The sequence below is a fragment of the Periplaneta americana genome, chromosome 5 (genome assembly GCF_040183065.1).
Source record: "Periplaneta americana isolate PAMFEO1 chromosome 5, P.americana_PAMFEO1_priV1, whole genome shotgun sequence".
In the NCBI taxonomy this organism is placed as follows: domain Eukaryota; kingdom Metazoa; phylum Arthropoda; class Insecta; order Blattodea; family Blattidae; genus Periplaneta; species Periplaneta americana.
In genome coordinates this window covers 75,338,021-75,352,269 of record NC_091121.1, presented here as the reverse complement: position 1 = coordinate 75,352,269, position 14,249 = coordinate 75,338,021, and the positions used below count along the sequence as shown (strand labels likewise).

Sequence of the window (14,249 nt, the reverse complement as noted above, 5' to 3'; positions counted from 1 at the left end):
CTGATGGATGACACGTCATGCTGTCATACTGAAGCTTTAAACGAGCAAACATTATGCTTTAAAATTTTACAACGTGAAGACTGAACTACACAAACTATAAATGAATGGTGAATTTTCAAAACGACTTAAGTCCACATTTTGGGGGTTTTTAATTGAGAGCATGATTATATTCCTTTGTGCAAGGGGCATCGTTTAGTAGCAGAATGACTTTAATCCACGACTTTTGAATAGTTTTTCTTAGCAGCAGAATATTTGGTTAAGGTACCCCTTACGACTTTAGTCCTGGACTTAAGTTGTTTTGCCTGTCAAGTACTCTAGAAACTTACATAATGTGTAATTTTAATCATACAATCAGCTGACAAAACGTTTTTTGTCTGCTGTCATTGGTAATTCCTTAATTGAGAAAATTTATTACGTTTGAAGAACAGAGCATGAAAATGAAAAGCAATATGCTCAGTAATCGTGCTAAACTGACGCTGAAGTAAAAAGTATTGCAAAATAGAGCCAAGTTAAGCATCGAGAGAGAGGATTTTCTTGCTGTCACATTACATGAAAAATGTATGCTTGCCTAAACACCAGTTCAGGATATGTACTACTAACGCCAGCTTACCATCCCAGCTTTCTCTGTGCACTACATGAAAACTAGAGAAATGTCCTTTTGTGTCTACCATGAGGGACAGGCCAAGAAAAGTCTTAATAACGTATGTAATTTTCTCCTGCACACTACTTCAATAACTGTGTCCCATCCAGTATATTAAAGAACTGTGGTTGTTTTGCGACAGTTGTCCGGGACAAAATAAGAACAACACACTAATCAAATTCTTAATGGCAATAAGTGCTCAGAAACATTTCTTCAACATCATACTTTTCTCCAGCAGAAGTCTGTGCTCTTGTGATTAAAAAATGTTCAAAATAATGTTATTTAACAATTACAATAAGGTTATTTTATGATTTTGGTATAAATACATTTAGTTAAACATGTTTATGTGTCGGTAACCTAATAATTATGATGCAGGATTGAAGTTAATTTGCAGAACAACTTAAGTCCTGAAGATAATTAAATTTTTTACGACCTGAAGAAGAGAACAAAAGTATGAATTTTTATACTGAAACTATTTCTCTTACATATAAAAAAATATATTGTAACAATATATGGCTCAGCGAGGCCAAAAACAGTTTTCTTTAATTTTCTCAAAACTACTTCTAGGGACTTAAGTCGTTTTGTAAATTCACCATTCAAATATAATCTTAAAAAACTTTCCACGAATTCAAATAGATCTGATTGCCTATCTAGCTACGTTTAACTGAAAAAAAAAAATATGATCACTGAAGCAATATTAAAAATGAAGAAGTCCGAGTACTAACAAACCTTCAATAACATAGTAAAGAAATAGCACAAGATGGAATTCCAACGTTTCGCTTTCTTCTTCGATGTGTTTCATCTTTAACATTAAACAAGAACTTGCAGCTATTCTTCTACGCTATCACAAAGGAATTTTTTTCATATACAACGATTACATTCCTTAACTAACTTTTATGAATTCCGGAAAAAATAAGATAGACTTACACAATAAAAATGGGGATGAATATTACAGCTGAACAAGATTATATGGGGCCTGAAGATGGAGCATACTTTTGATACAATATTCTGGAAGTAAACGAGAAGGTCCTCCCTCCCTGTTCGCAGATAGACGAAGAGGGTTCCTCACGTACAAACAGGCCGGGGGGCTCCGGCGAACGACAAACAGAAGAATGCAGCACAAGATTAATCGCTTGGATGAGTATTTACTCGATCCATCCGCCGACTTCAACCTGTTCACGTTTGAACCCAATTCTTTCTTATTTTTGTCCAACTAAAGTTCAGAGGCAACCACATTACTTTGAGGGGAAAATGCAGCAAATTGACTCGGCTCCTCAATTCTGCTTTAGGATTCTCAGACCAAGATTTTACTCACAGATTCATTACGCGCGATGTGGCGAAATGCATGATTAATAACAATAAGGAAAATATTCTAGACTGAAATTAATTCCTGTCGGTGACTCCGATGTGGACGCCTGAATTTCGTACTCTCTTCATGATCAAATGAATCGCTTATTTTGGAAACCAGACAAGCGTCAAGTTAGCCAATTGTGGGGGGAAAAAAAAGCTGTCTAGCATAAGACTAAATGGATTGGTAGTGGTTTTAAAATTTTTTGCTGAAAGTAGTATATATTTGAATGCTTTTTATCTAAGGAAAACTATTTTGTGCGTTTAACTTCGCTGTAAAAATTACGAAAAATGTTTTCACTTAACTGGTTTCTGCAATAAACGAGTGGTGCAAACGTATTTTTATGACATAATTCTCGAATTGTTTAGGATTTTGTTATAAAACCCATATTTTTTAAAGGAAATGTATAATGTCTTTAGGGGTACTATTTTCAAGCAATAACTGACAAAGTCTGCCTAATCTGTTATGTGAAATACCATGGATTTTCACAAACACATTCTTGCAAACATGTTTCAGTACACCATCAGTCTTTAAATTATAATTGTAAGATTGAGATCTTTTAAAAGTACCTTCATTAACATTTTCATTACCTAACTCTTGCTCTGGACTTTGTTTTTTCATGTATACGCTTAACTTCATTAACCTCAACCAAAGTCTAAATATAGGTAGCTTGAGAGTTTTTATTTTCAAGAGAATGAAAATACCTTCATGTTTCATTTATCACTTTTCCTCATTAATGTTTAAATAACCTTTCGCATCGCACTTACAAGGGAGAATGTCAGGCTTGGTTTTCGGAGGTACTTCCCTGCCAGAATAAGAAACATAGCCTTCTCCTTTTACCCTTGCATTGCGAACAGTATTACGTTTATAAGTGTTTTCGTTTACCACTACTCTTTCCCTTTTAGGTACAGGTTTGTCTTCTGAACTTTGAGATATTTCACTACGATGTAGGTCTATTGTTATTATTAAAAAAACCACTACGCTAACCACAAAACACTTTTTCAATCAGTCGCTTGAATGGTTTCTGACCTAAACACGAAATTCAACGTAATGCCTGGCCATTACAGGAGGAGGCGTTCGACTGTGTTCAGCACAAAAATGTACGTATACCCTCACAGAACATTATGCCGCCATTAACTCATTTTTTCTGATTTTGGCGTGTGACTGGTTTCTGAAATAAGCGATTCAAATACCAGTGGGTGAGCAAATTATCCCCCGGCCGAAGGGCAACAACTTTTGTATCGGCGGATGCACTTCCAAAGGCTCGTTTTTAGCGTGTAATTTAACGATACTGTATCAACTACTAGTTTATTTAGCTTAAAACGTTATTTTTCGTAGTCACCAATGAGGAACAAAGAAATGAAAGAGAATGGGATGGAATTTCTGGAGAGGGCACTATAAACCAGCACTGCGACCTTTCACGATTATATTGCGCTAACCCTCAAGCTAGGCGCATTCCCAAACCCACACCGGCTGACTACACTAAGATTCGTTGCGTACACAGGTTTCGAGCAGGCAACTCCCCTTATCCCTAGGCCAGCCCCCTCCGTGCGTCGCGAGCCGGCGTTCGGGGAATGCTATGGAATTATAACAAAATGGACATATGTCAACATAATATCTGCCTCCCTAGAGGCTCACTATAAGCAAAGTTGACTGTACGCTGTACCAAAAGTCCGAATTATATATCAAACGGGAGTATCCTGAGAAAATTTGTAAGCGATGACTATGCAAGGAAAGTTCCACTTGAACTCGCCGGCGTTTGACCCTATTCCTCCGACATGGAAACCAGACGTGCCAGCCGTCAGGCTGACTTTATGCCCGTCTATATCTTAAGTGAAGCAAATTCTTTTTCCTCATGTTCGCTCCAAAGGAAATTTCCATGATTCTAGTCTTCCGGCAATCCAAACGCAATCTGGTGGAGTCGATGTGCTGAGGTTGCAGGTAGCCGTAATGTTCGAAGTCCTGACAGGCGGAACCAATAAGCGTGAGTCATGCAACTTTGTTGCTGCTTCCCCTAAAAAGCCCATTTCTCGTAACGATATTTGTAAAACTTTGTCAAAAAGAAGCGCAGTCTTCAGCAAAGCTGCCAAGGATTACCGCAGTACAGAAAGTTGGGGGGGGGGGGAGCGAGGGGGAGGAGAGAGAGACGAAAAGGCTTAACCAGGACGTGATGGTGCGTCTGCGGTCAAATGGGCGCAGATAAATCACGCCTCACTTGCACGTACCATCTCAGAGGCTCCTGCCGCCGATAAGAATTCCTAGTGAAGGCATCCTCAATTCAACTGGGCTATTTTCATGAAAACAGAGAATGCATTCACGCAAATACCATAATGTGTCAAATGAAATAACATACAGTATTATTTATTATTATTACTACTACTACTACTACTACTACTACTACTACTACTACTACTATTATTACTACTACTACTACTACTACTACTACTATTATTACTACTACTACTATTATTACTACTACTACTATTATTACTACTACTACTATTATTACTACTACTACTACTACTACTACTACTACTACTACTACTACTACTACTACTACTACTACTACTACTACTATTATTATTATTATTACTGCAGATTTGGCTAAATTATAAAGTATCTCATGCAAATTCATATCGTTATATTAGCAAAGATTTCTTGTTCACTGACTCCAAGAATAGTCATGAGAAGGACTGTGATCATTTCAAATGTCCCGCTTTTATCCCATGTTCTTAAGGATACCTTATTTACCCGCATAATAGATGCACTTTTTTTTCGACATCTATAACAAAAAAACTAGAGAGCGTCCTTTATGCGAGGAAGAAATTTTAGTGAAAAAAAAAAAAACACGTATTAAAGGTGCGTCAGCTCGAATGCTAAAATAAAATCGATAGAATACGTAACGATATAATGGGTCGAGGACTGACATATATCGATTGCGTCGCACTTAAGACGATCGATAGTTAGCAGAAGTTGTACAATTACTGATAAATACGAGAAAAATTCGTATCGGCACCGGGAATCGAACCCAGGACCTCTCAGCTTTGCGCGCTGAGCGCTCTTTACCAACTGAGCCATGCCGGGACACGATCCACGGCGCCGGCCGAACCCCTCTCGTAGTACTGTTTTACGGCTTTACTACCTGCATTTAAGGCGATGCACGTCATATGTATGCAGGAGCGCATATTAAATGACTTTGTTGCCGAATTCAACATCAGTTTAATGAAAACTGCTAACAGTATATATATATATATATATAATATGAATGTCTCGCCCACCTCATTGAATATTACACAACTAGTTTTAACTAGTCAGTTGTATTATTACTGATAAATACGAGAAAAATTCATTTAATGTGCGCTCCTGCATACATATGACGTGCATCGTCTTAAATGCAGGTAGTAAAGCCGTAAAACAGTACTACGAGAGGGGATCTGCCGGCGCCGTGGATCGTGTCCCGGCATGGCTCAGTTGGTAAAGAGCGCTCAGCGCGCAAAGCTGAGAGGTCCTGGGTTCGATTCCCGGTGCCGGTACGAATTTTTCTCGTATTTATCAGTAATAATACAACTGACTAGTTAAGACTAGTTGTGTAATATTCAATGAGGTGGGCGAGACCTCATTCATATTAGATGTAGAAGTTGTACAGCTCATGCATTTTGTCAAGACACTCGCGATGCGCATTAGGGGAACAACGTTTCAGTGAAGGGGGTAGGAGTAGAAGGGAAGGTCGGGCGTGTGTCTACCAAGTTCAAGGCAAAAGCTAACCCATTCCCCTATTATTCGTAAGTAGACTCATCCGATCTCGTGCGCAGCACTGTAGGAAGAGTGGAGGGGTGTCTGGACATAATGCACGAGTTGTATAAACAAATGACAACTTGTAACAATAAATACAGCGACAATAAGACAAGACATTTTATTGTTATTATTAACATTAGCCTCACCTCATTCACTGTCAGGTTCACACCACTGCTATCATTGTTGTTTAAAAACTTGAATTTGAACATAAACAGTGCATCCAGTCTTATGATTTTCGATATTATTAAAATGATCTTTGTTTAAAATGATGTGTGTCTATTATGCGGGGATTTTTTTATTTTAACGCGAAAAGTTAGGGTGCGTCTATTTATACGGGGACGTTCATTACGCGGGTAAATACGGCATTATAATCTATTAATCTTTTATAATGTTAGTATTCGTGTTCCTTCGAAAGACATAAGTCACAGTATTTTCTATAGCAGTAATTATTCTAATTCCCTTTCCTCTGCCTTCACATGTCAAATTCTGCAGTAATAGATTTAATCCAATTATTTTATAAAATTAATATTTGTATAACTGTGAAATATTTAATATTATTATTATTATTATTATTATTATTATTATTAATACTGGTTTACTTTTATAGTAACCCTTGTGTAATCTATTATTGGCTAATTACAGTTGGCTAGCACATTTTTTTAGTTGGTTATTAACGACGCTGTATCAACTACGAGGTTATTTAGCGTCGATGAGATTGGTGATAGCGAGATGGTATTTGGCGAGATGAGGCCGAGGATTCGCCGTAGATTACCTGGCATTCACCTTAGGGTTGGGGAAAACCTTAACCGACTGAGCTATGCCGGTGGCTGCTAGCACATTAATATTAAGAACGAACTAAATAAATAAATAGATAAATAAATAAATAAATCCGAGCAAAAAAACATGTATTAACCGGCATGGTATTTTTTTATTTTTTTCGCGAAATGGTTTTTTTCAAAATGTTTACCGAAAACAATGAATGGCTTGCTTCATTCACTGATATAATTGACGCGTTCCCTGGAATAAGAACTTACACTATATCAAATCATTATTCCAGCATACCTACGAATATTGAATCATTAATGACACATCTTCCTTCTAACAAAATATTAGTTCAGTCCAAAAAACACAGCGTCCTCTAGAAACATAAATGTTGTTCTACGGATTACTCTTATGCGAGATCTAAAATGTCTGATGCTCTGTATCTCAAATTCAAGATTTTGAAGTTAAGATCTTGATGCCTTGTTGGTGCCACTTGTAAGTCCAGACCTGTCTTCGGACATTTGACTAAATAATAATAATAATAATAATAATAATAATAATAATAATAATAATAATAATAATAATAATATCTTTCAGAAGCCACCGGCGTGGCTCAGTCGGTTAAGGCGCTTGCCTGTCGGTCTGAAGTTGCACTCGGGCGCGGGTTCGATCCCCGCTTGGGCTGATTCCCTGGTTGGGCTTTTTTCCAATGTTTCCCACAACCGTAAGGTAAATGCCAGGTAATCTATGGCAAATCCTCGGCCTCATCTCGCTATCACTCATCTCATCGACGCTAAATAACCTCGCAGTTGATTCAGCGTCGTTAAATAACCAACTAAAAATATCTTTCAGAAGTCATTGTAGCATTATATATATATATATATTAATATAAATTAAGCTTCCCTTATGAAAAGGTTACTAGATTTGACATAGCGTATTACATATAATTTGGAAACACACCTAAAAAGTAAAATGATTTAGGCCTACATTTGAAACGGTCAGGGAATCGAATATACAAAACATCAGAAAAATTTACACCTAAGTAGCGTTTGTGCTCATTTGCAGTTAAGAAAGGGATAGGAGTATCATCAGACAATATGTTAGAATGATTTGACTGCCATATATCGCGAGAAAAATAATAGTACGGATTTATACTGAATACAGGTCTACTTTAAATTCTTAAACAGTATTAGATTCGTCGATGGCTGAAATGAACTGCTGGACAATAAATAACCTATATTTTATTAAATGACTACTGAATTTAATCTTTAATTTAAAGTGATTATGATTTTTTTATGCATTAGCATGATGTGAAGACACCGCTTAAGAAAACAATAAAACATACAAGACAAGAAAGAAATACACACTACACCTTTCGAAACAGAAATAAATATACATTTTCATGTAGGGAATCGAAATGAATTCCCCTGAATAAGAAGTCAGAACCGCTACCACTTGAGCCACAGCACAGACGCGAAACGTATCCGTTTTATATTGCTTCTGGAATCTATATTGAATTGATATATAAACTTAAGACAAATATACGAGCCTGAGGAATAACCTGGAAGAGTGATTTAAAAATTACTAGCTTGATTTGAAGCGTTTTATGGCGGAAGGCGTTCTTCTCTGGCATTATACTAAAAGCCCTAGCGCTCACATAAGAACTCCGGAGTCTGTCGTATGTAGATTCCGGCTGCTTTTACCGGGTCATATATTCCGATACGACGGCTCCACCTTTCGAACTGTGGAGGAGAAATGTTTGAATATTCCCATCTCGTTCGCCTGCAGTGTTTCAATTTTCTGTATCATTCATCTTTCTAACGTTTTACTTCCTTGGAGCTACTCGACGAATGCCCGACGGAGCACATCGGCCGCAATCTATATATCACACACAAGCGCCGTCCTAAATCTCAAGCATCGCCTCCATTAATACATTCATAGGCAGAGAGCAGCAAATTTAAATGTCAGGCAAATTGTCGAGGGATTTCACCGAGGAACACACTTCGAGCCAATGATAAGGTTATCGTTTACGAATATAATACAGTCACGGCTTACAGCTTCAGATCTCAGATCTGTTAAAATAACTACTTGACACCACGAAAACATATGGGTTAGCATCTTTAGTCTCTATCATTGAGAACAATCAATTTTTATGTAATGCAATACTGTGTAAATACCTTCAGTCATAAATTGAACTGAATTTAATTTAAGAGGGGGAGGGCTTTAACAGTCCTAGCACTGCGACCTAAAAGATCTATTGCGCATCTCCATCATAATATCCCATCAGTCCAATAGTTTGATGTTCTTGATGAACTGAAACTACGGACTGCGACAGTTGATAGCTTATCAATAGACAGTGGATGCGGGATGAGTTATCGTTGAATGTAAGTGCACATTTACTATATGTTACATTTTTTTCATTCAGACCATTGGCTCAACAGGTTTTAAACGTAAACAGACGACATCAACATACTACCGTATCTCCGTACAGTCAGAAGGAAAAGAAAAATAACGTACTGTAGTACTGTAGTAGGGTAAACATGCCTAATTCCGTGATACGTTTTTTCACTAAATGTCACGGGATTGGGTATCTTGCTATGAAGTTCACCGATGTCTCAAAAGTAGGTGATAAATGCACTCTTTCGAGAAAGATGTCTGGCGCTATGGTCGAACGGCAAAGCTTTGACTGATAATCGATTTAAAAAAAAAGTATCACGGGATTAGGAGTATCACGGAATTAGACAACTTTAACCTACTGTAGTGTATACCTTGCAAGGTTCAGTCCTCGTCATCACTGATGCAATTACCAGCGTTGCAGTAAACGACGATAGATTCTCGTAAGTTGTCGAAGCTGAATCGTCTTCGCCTATCGCTTAAACAGTTTTTGTATCCAGAGAATTTCTGAAGAAAACTTCTAAAATGGGGATCACTCAATTTCTTCAGAGGAATATTTGTACTGAGCATCATGTTGCACGTATCATTAGACCCTCACAACTAAATGGTAATGATGATGATGATGATGATGATGATGATGATATAGATGGTTCCTCAGATTTCATTTCAACGCATTTCCTGTGCGATGTACTGTTGCAATGTTTCTCTATAGCCTGAGTTGTACTGGTTTTTATTTCAATTTTACATACATGATATTGTCTTCGTTAATACATAAAATGTCACTCTCATACTTCTTAATTGCATTTCGTATCTCTGCCATTATGAATGGATCAGCACAACATATTCAACGCGTACTAAATACTTGAGCAGGATAACACAACTGTACACATTGTGTTGCAATGTTACTATGAACAGATCGGGGTTCCTTCGTTTTGTACGCTGCTGTATTCGCCAGGTACGCAAAAGACGGACGGCACGGCATGTGCCATATACTGATACGAAACAACTTCACTTTTCCTTAAGTCATCCCGCATCCACTGTCTACTCATTAAGCTTCGGAAAATGTTTTCCAAAGGTGAGAGCTCTTTCATGAGCGAGTGCATTGCATTCGCATAATAGATGAGTTACAGACTTATCTCCCTGTGAGCAATGAGTACAGAATGGGTTTATATAATGTCACATCCTATACAGCAGTGGTTGTCAGCACTCGCTGAAATGGGTAGAGTGCATGGAGGATAAGGAAATATGCTCCGTCGTGCACAAGGGATAGACAGCATACCCGTCAGCAGCCACGAATGCACGCTAGGCCAGTGTCTTGTCCGCGGGTAAGTTACGCTAAACCAAGGGTAGAGTGTCATGATGACCGCTGCTATACAAGTTCTTCTTGAGGGCGCAGTGTCCTGTAAGGAATCCAACTGTCCAGCGGAGCTGTTACCTTCTGTCATCAACCACAACTTTCATGTAATGTAACACAAAGTAATATCTTCAGTCTATCACAAAACACAATTTTTACAATGTAAAGAAATGGCAATGTAAAACGTCTTGAACGTTTGCAAGAAACCCAAGTTTTACGTAACTTAATGAAACGTAATGTAAAATTTCTTCAAGGTCTGTAATAAAGCAGACAATGTGATGTAAAATGTCTCCAATTTTAACAAAACACATTTTTAAGTAATATAATGCGATGTAAAGTCTTTTCAAATTCTGTAAAAAAAAACACACACAATTTTTACATAACCCAATGCAAGGTAATACAAACTCTCTTCAGTTTTTGTAACAGAACAATTTTTATATAATGCAATGTAATATAAAAGGTTTCTAACGTTTGTGACAAAACAACATTTTTATCCAATGTAATGTAATGTAAGGAGCTAGGAAAAATGTCTTAAACTTTCGTAACGAAACACAATTAAAAAAATTAGTCTAGTGATTCGTCGAACGAGGAGTTAAGCCTGGCTGTCCCCTTGGTGCTATTCAATAGGAACAGGCTACGTGCCGGCACCGGGTTTCCCCTACCTCCTTTCTCATCTTCCTCAAACATTCCCTACCCTATACTTACACCAACACTTGCACATACACTAACTCTAGTACATGACAACTCTCCACACATACACATCATGCACACATCAGCGTGGTCCGCAGAAGTTGTGTGTAACTTGAAAATGGGTCACAATGCTGCTATCTTCCGAAATATGCGGAACCCGAATCATGCAAATGTGGTGAATAGGCACTGAATACACAGACATACATACATTTGTAACAAAACAAAACATTTACGTACTGTAATGTAATGTAGGGGCTATTTGTATCATTAATTTCAGGGGGCTATTCTTTGAGATATTTCAAACAAAAAAGTTTAATACAATTTTGCTCGTTTTTTGCTTCATTTTCGAGATAAAAATAGTTTTATATGAAACACTTCTTAGCGTGTTTTGGGAGAGCCATTGATTTAATTCTCAATATGCTCAGTCAATTTAAGATAACAGTGCATTAAGATAATAAATGACTGAAAGAATTTTAGTTTTGTCCTTTAAATATGCAGAAATTTGATCCGAACAAATATAACTTTGTAGAATCCCTTTACCAAACGAAAAGTTACATTTGTCCGGGTCAAATTTCTGCACATAAGGACAACTAAATTTTTTCAACCATTTATTATCATAATTCACTGCTGTCTTAAATTGACTGAGAATATTGGGAATTAAATCAATGGTTTTCCCAAAATACGCGATGAAATGATTAATATAAAATATTTTTTATTTCGAAAAGGAAGCAAAATCGAGCAAAATTGTATTGATCCTTTTTGATTGAAATATCTCAATAATAAATAGCCCACTGAAATGAATAACATTACTTACGGTTTACTCTGTATATGTGTATACACCTGTATTGTCCAATCTATGAAAGCGTATGAACATGTTACGGACTACGCTGACCACAGATAGGAAGTCGTGGTCAACAATCCTGACAGGAATGGGGACAGAATAAGCCACAATATCAAAACATTGAGAGGAGATATATTTTCTGTTATCCACAAGTTAAAAAAAAGACATGAACTCCATTAGAGTATGAAGTGCTGGAGTGACAATTCTTCGTGAGATGGTAATAGACCTCACGGCCTATTGCTAAAAAAGAATAAGAGCAAAATAACTATATTTTTGTTTAAAATTATGTAACTTTACTGTTCTCAACTAATATTTTCGCATTTATAACTATTTCTTTAGGTAGAATTTCTGCAGTTGATTCGAGAGCTGAAGGCAAGACAAAAATATTAACAGCTCTTTTCTCGCTTTAACATATAATTCAAAGGAAGTCAAGGTTATACTAAAAGGACCATAGTACCATAGAATAATAAGAAGATATAATTCCAAAATTCAGTATTACCAACGAAACAGATGTAAATGAGTCCGTCGTTCTGTGGCTAGCGCCAACATACTGTATTATTAATGTCAGCGCCGTGGAAAGTGAGAAATGGGCGAGTTCATCCCTTAGGACCCCAAGACTAATTGTTGTAATAATTAATTTCCACACTGCATGCCACTATCTCCAGCGACTATTATTCACATAAATGCAGTGCAAGTCACACTTGCTGAAATTCAGCTGAACTATCAAGCGACGACAATTTATTATAATACAGTACTTAATAAGTGAAGATGAATTATACATTTTGGAAATAGATAATGGATTACTTTTCTAAAAGAGTGAACATGTTTGCACAATAGTACTATTGAAAATACCTGTTAACAATTCTTCTTAATTTTTAATTTTCACTGGTTCGTCCATTTTTGACTGGATTTCTTTTGGCGCATGTAATTTTAGGAATATTTAATAGCATCCATTAATCCCATATGTAATTTGAGGAATATTTAATACAATCTATTATTCCCATAAGTAATTTGAGAAATACTTAATAGGATTCAATAATTTGAGGAATATTTAATAGGATCCAATAATCCCATAAATAATTTGAGGAATATTTAATAGGGTCCAATAACCCCATAAGTAATTTGAGGATTATTTAATAGGATCCAATAATCCCATAAGCAATTTCAGGAATATTTAATAGGAACCATTAATCCCGTAAGTAATTTGAGGAATACTTAATAGGATTCAATAATTTGAGGAATATTTAATAGGATCCATTAATCCCATAAATAATTTGAGGAATATTTAATAGGATCCATTAATCCCATAAATAATTTGAGGAATATTTAATAGGATCCAATAACCCCATAAGTAATTTGAGGAATATTTAATAGGATCCATTAATTCCATAAGTAATTTGAGGAATACTTAATAGGATTCAATAATTTGAGGAATATTTAATAGGATCCATTAATCCCATAAATGATTTGAGGAATATTTAATAGGGTCTAATAACCCCATAAGTAATATGAGGAATATTCAGTAAGATCCAATAATCCCGTAAGTAATTTGAGGAATATTTTATAGATCCATAGCTCATAAGTAATTTGAGGAATATTTAATAGGATCCAATAATCGCATAAGTAATTTGAGAAATATTTAATAAGATCCAATAATTCCGTAAGTAATTTGAGAAATATTTAATAAGATCCAATAATTCCGTAAGTAATTTGAGGAATATTTAATAGGATCCAATAATCCCATAAGTAATTTAAGGAATATTTAATAGGATCTATTAATCCCATATATAATTTGAGGAATATTTAATAGGATCCATTAATAACATATGTAATTTGAGGAAAAATCCTTCAAAGATTCCTTCTAATTTGAGAGATAGGCACAAAATATTTCAAGACATATTCTGCAACATTTTACACGAAACAACAAGTTTTTTTTCCCCCTCGCTTTTCTCAAACTTACAACTGGCATATTGGTGTGGTTATTTCTGTTGTTTCCTGTCTCTGAAGTACAATTTTTAACTTTTTAACATAGTCTTTATTTGTTTAACTAGGAATTAAAATTGGCTTGCTTCCCAAGTCATATTATTATTGGCGAATTTGACCAGCTCAATTCTATGCAGTGTTCCACGGCGATATTTTCCCACCCTTAGTACTACTGTTATCTGATGTTTAAGCAGTGCGATACGAATTTTTTCACTTCGTGGATATTTAGCATTTTTATGTAAGTGAAAGTTAGATAATGTTTTAAAATGTAGACAAAATGTAAAAAGTTCGGTTGAGATTTGTAAAGCTGAGCATTGAATGCTGAGTGGAATGCTTGACATGCGTTCTTGGGGTTCTCCGTCAGTCTAGCTTAATCCCACATTTCTGGAGGGTAATTCGAATAGCTGTCTATATCATTTTCAAGAAGATTCGATGAACAGTT

The 14,249-nt window shown here is 36.2% G+C and overlaps 1 protein-coding gene and 1 non-coding gene across 2 annotated transcripts in view; one reads left to right on the top strand and one right to left on the bottom strand.

The window, feature by feature from the left end:
- The window catches only part of Dg (Dystroglycan), a 474,860-nt gene that overhangs the window by 273,577 nt on the left and 187,034 nt on the right, over positions 1 to 14,249 (bottom strand). The gene's annotated exons all lie outside the window — the stretch shown is intronic.
- Positions 5,445 to 5,521, top strand: TRNAC-GCA (transfer RNA cysteine (anticodon GCA)). The gene has a single exon. It is a non-coding gene; the product is annotated as a tRNA-Cys (tRNA).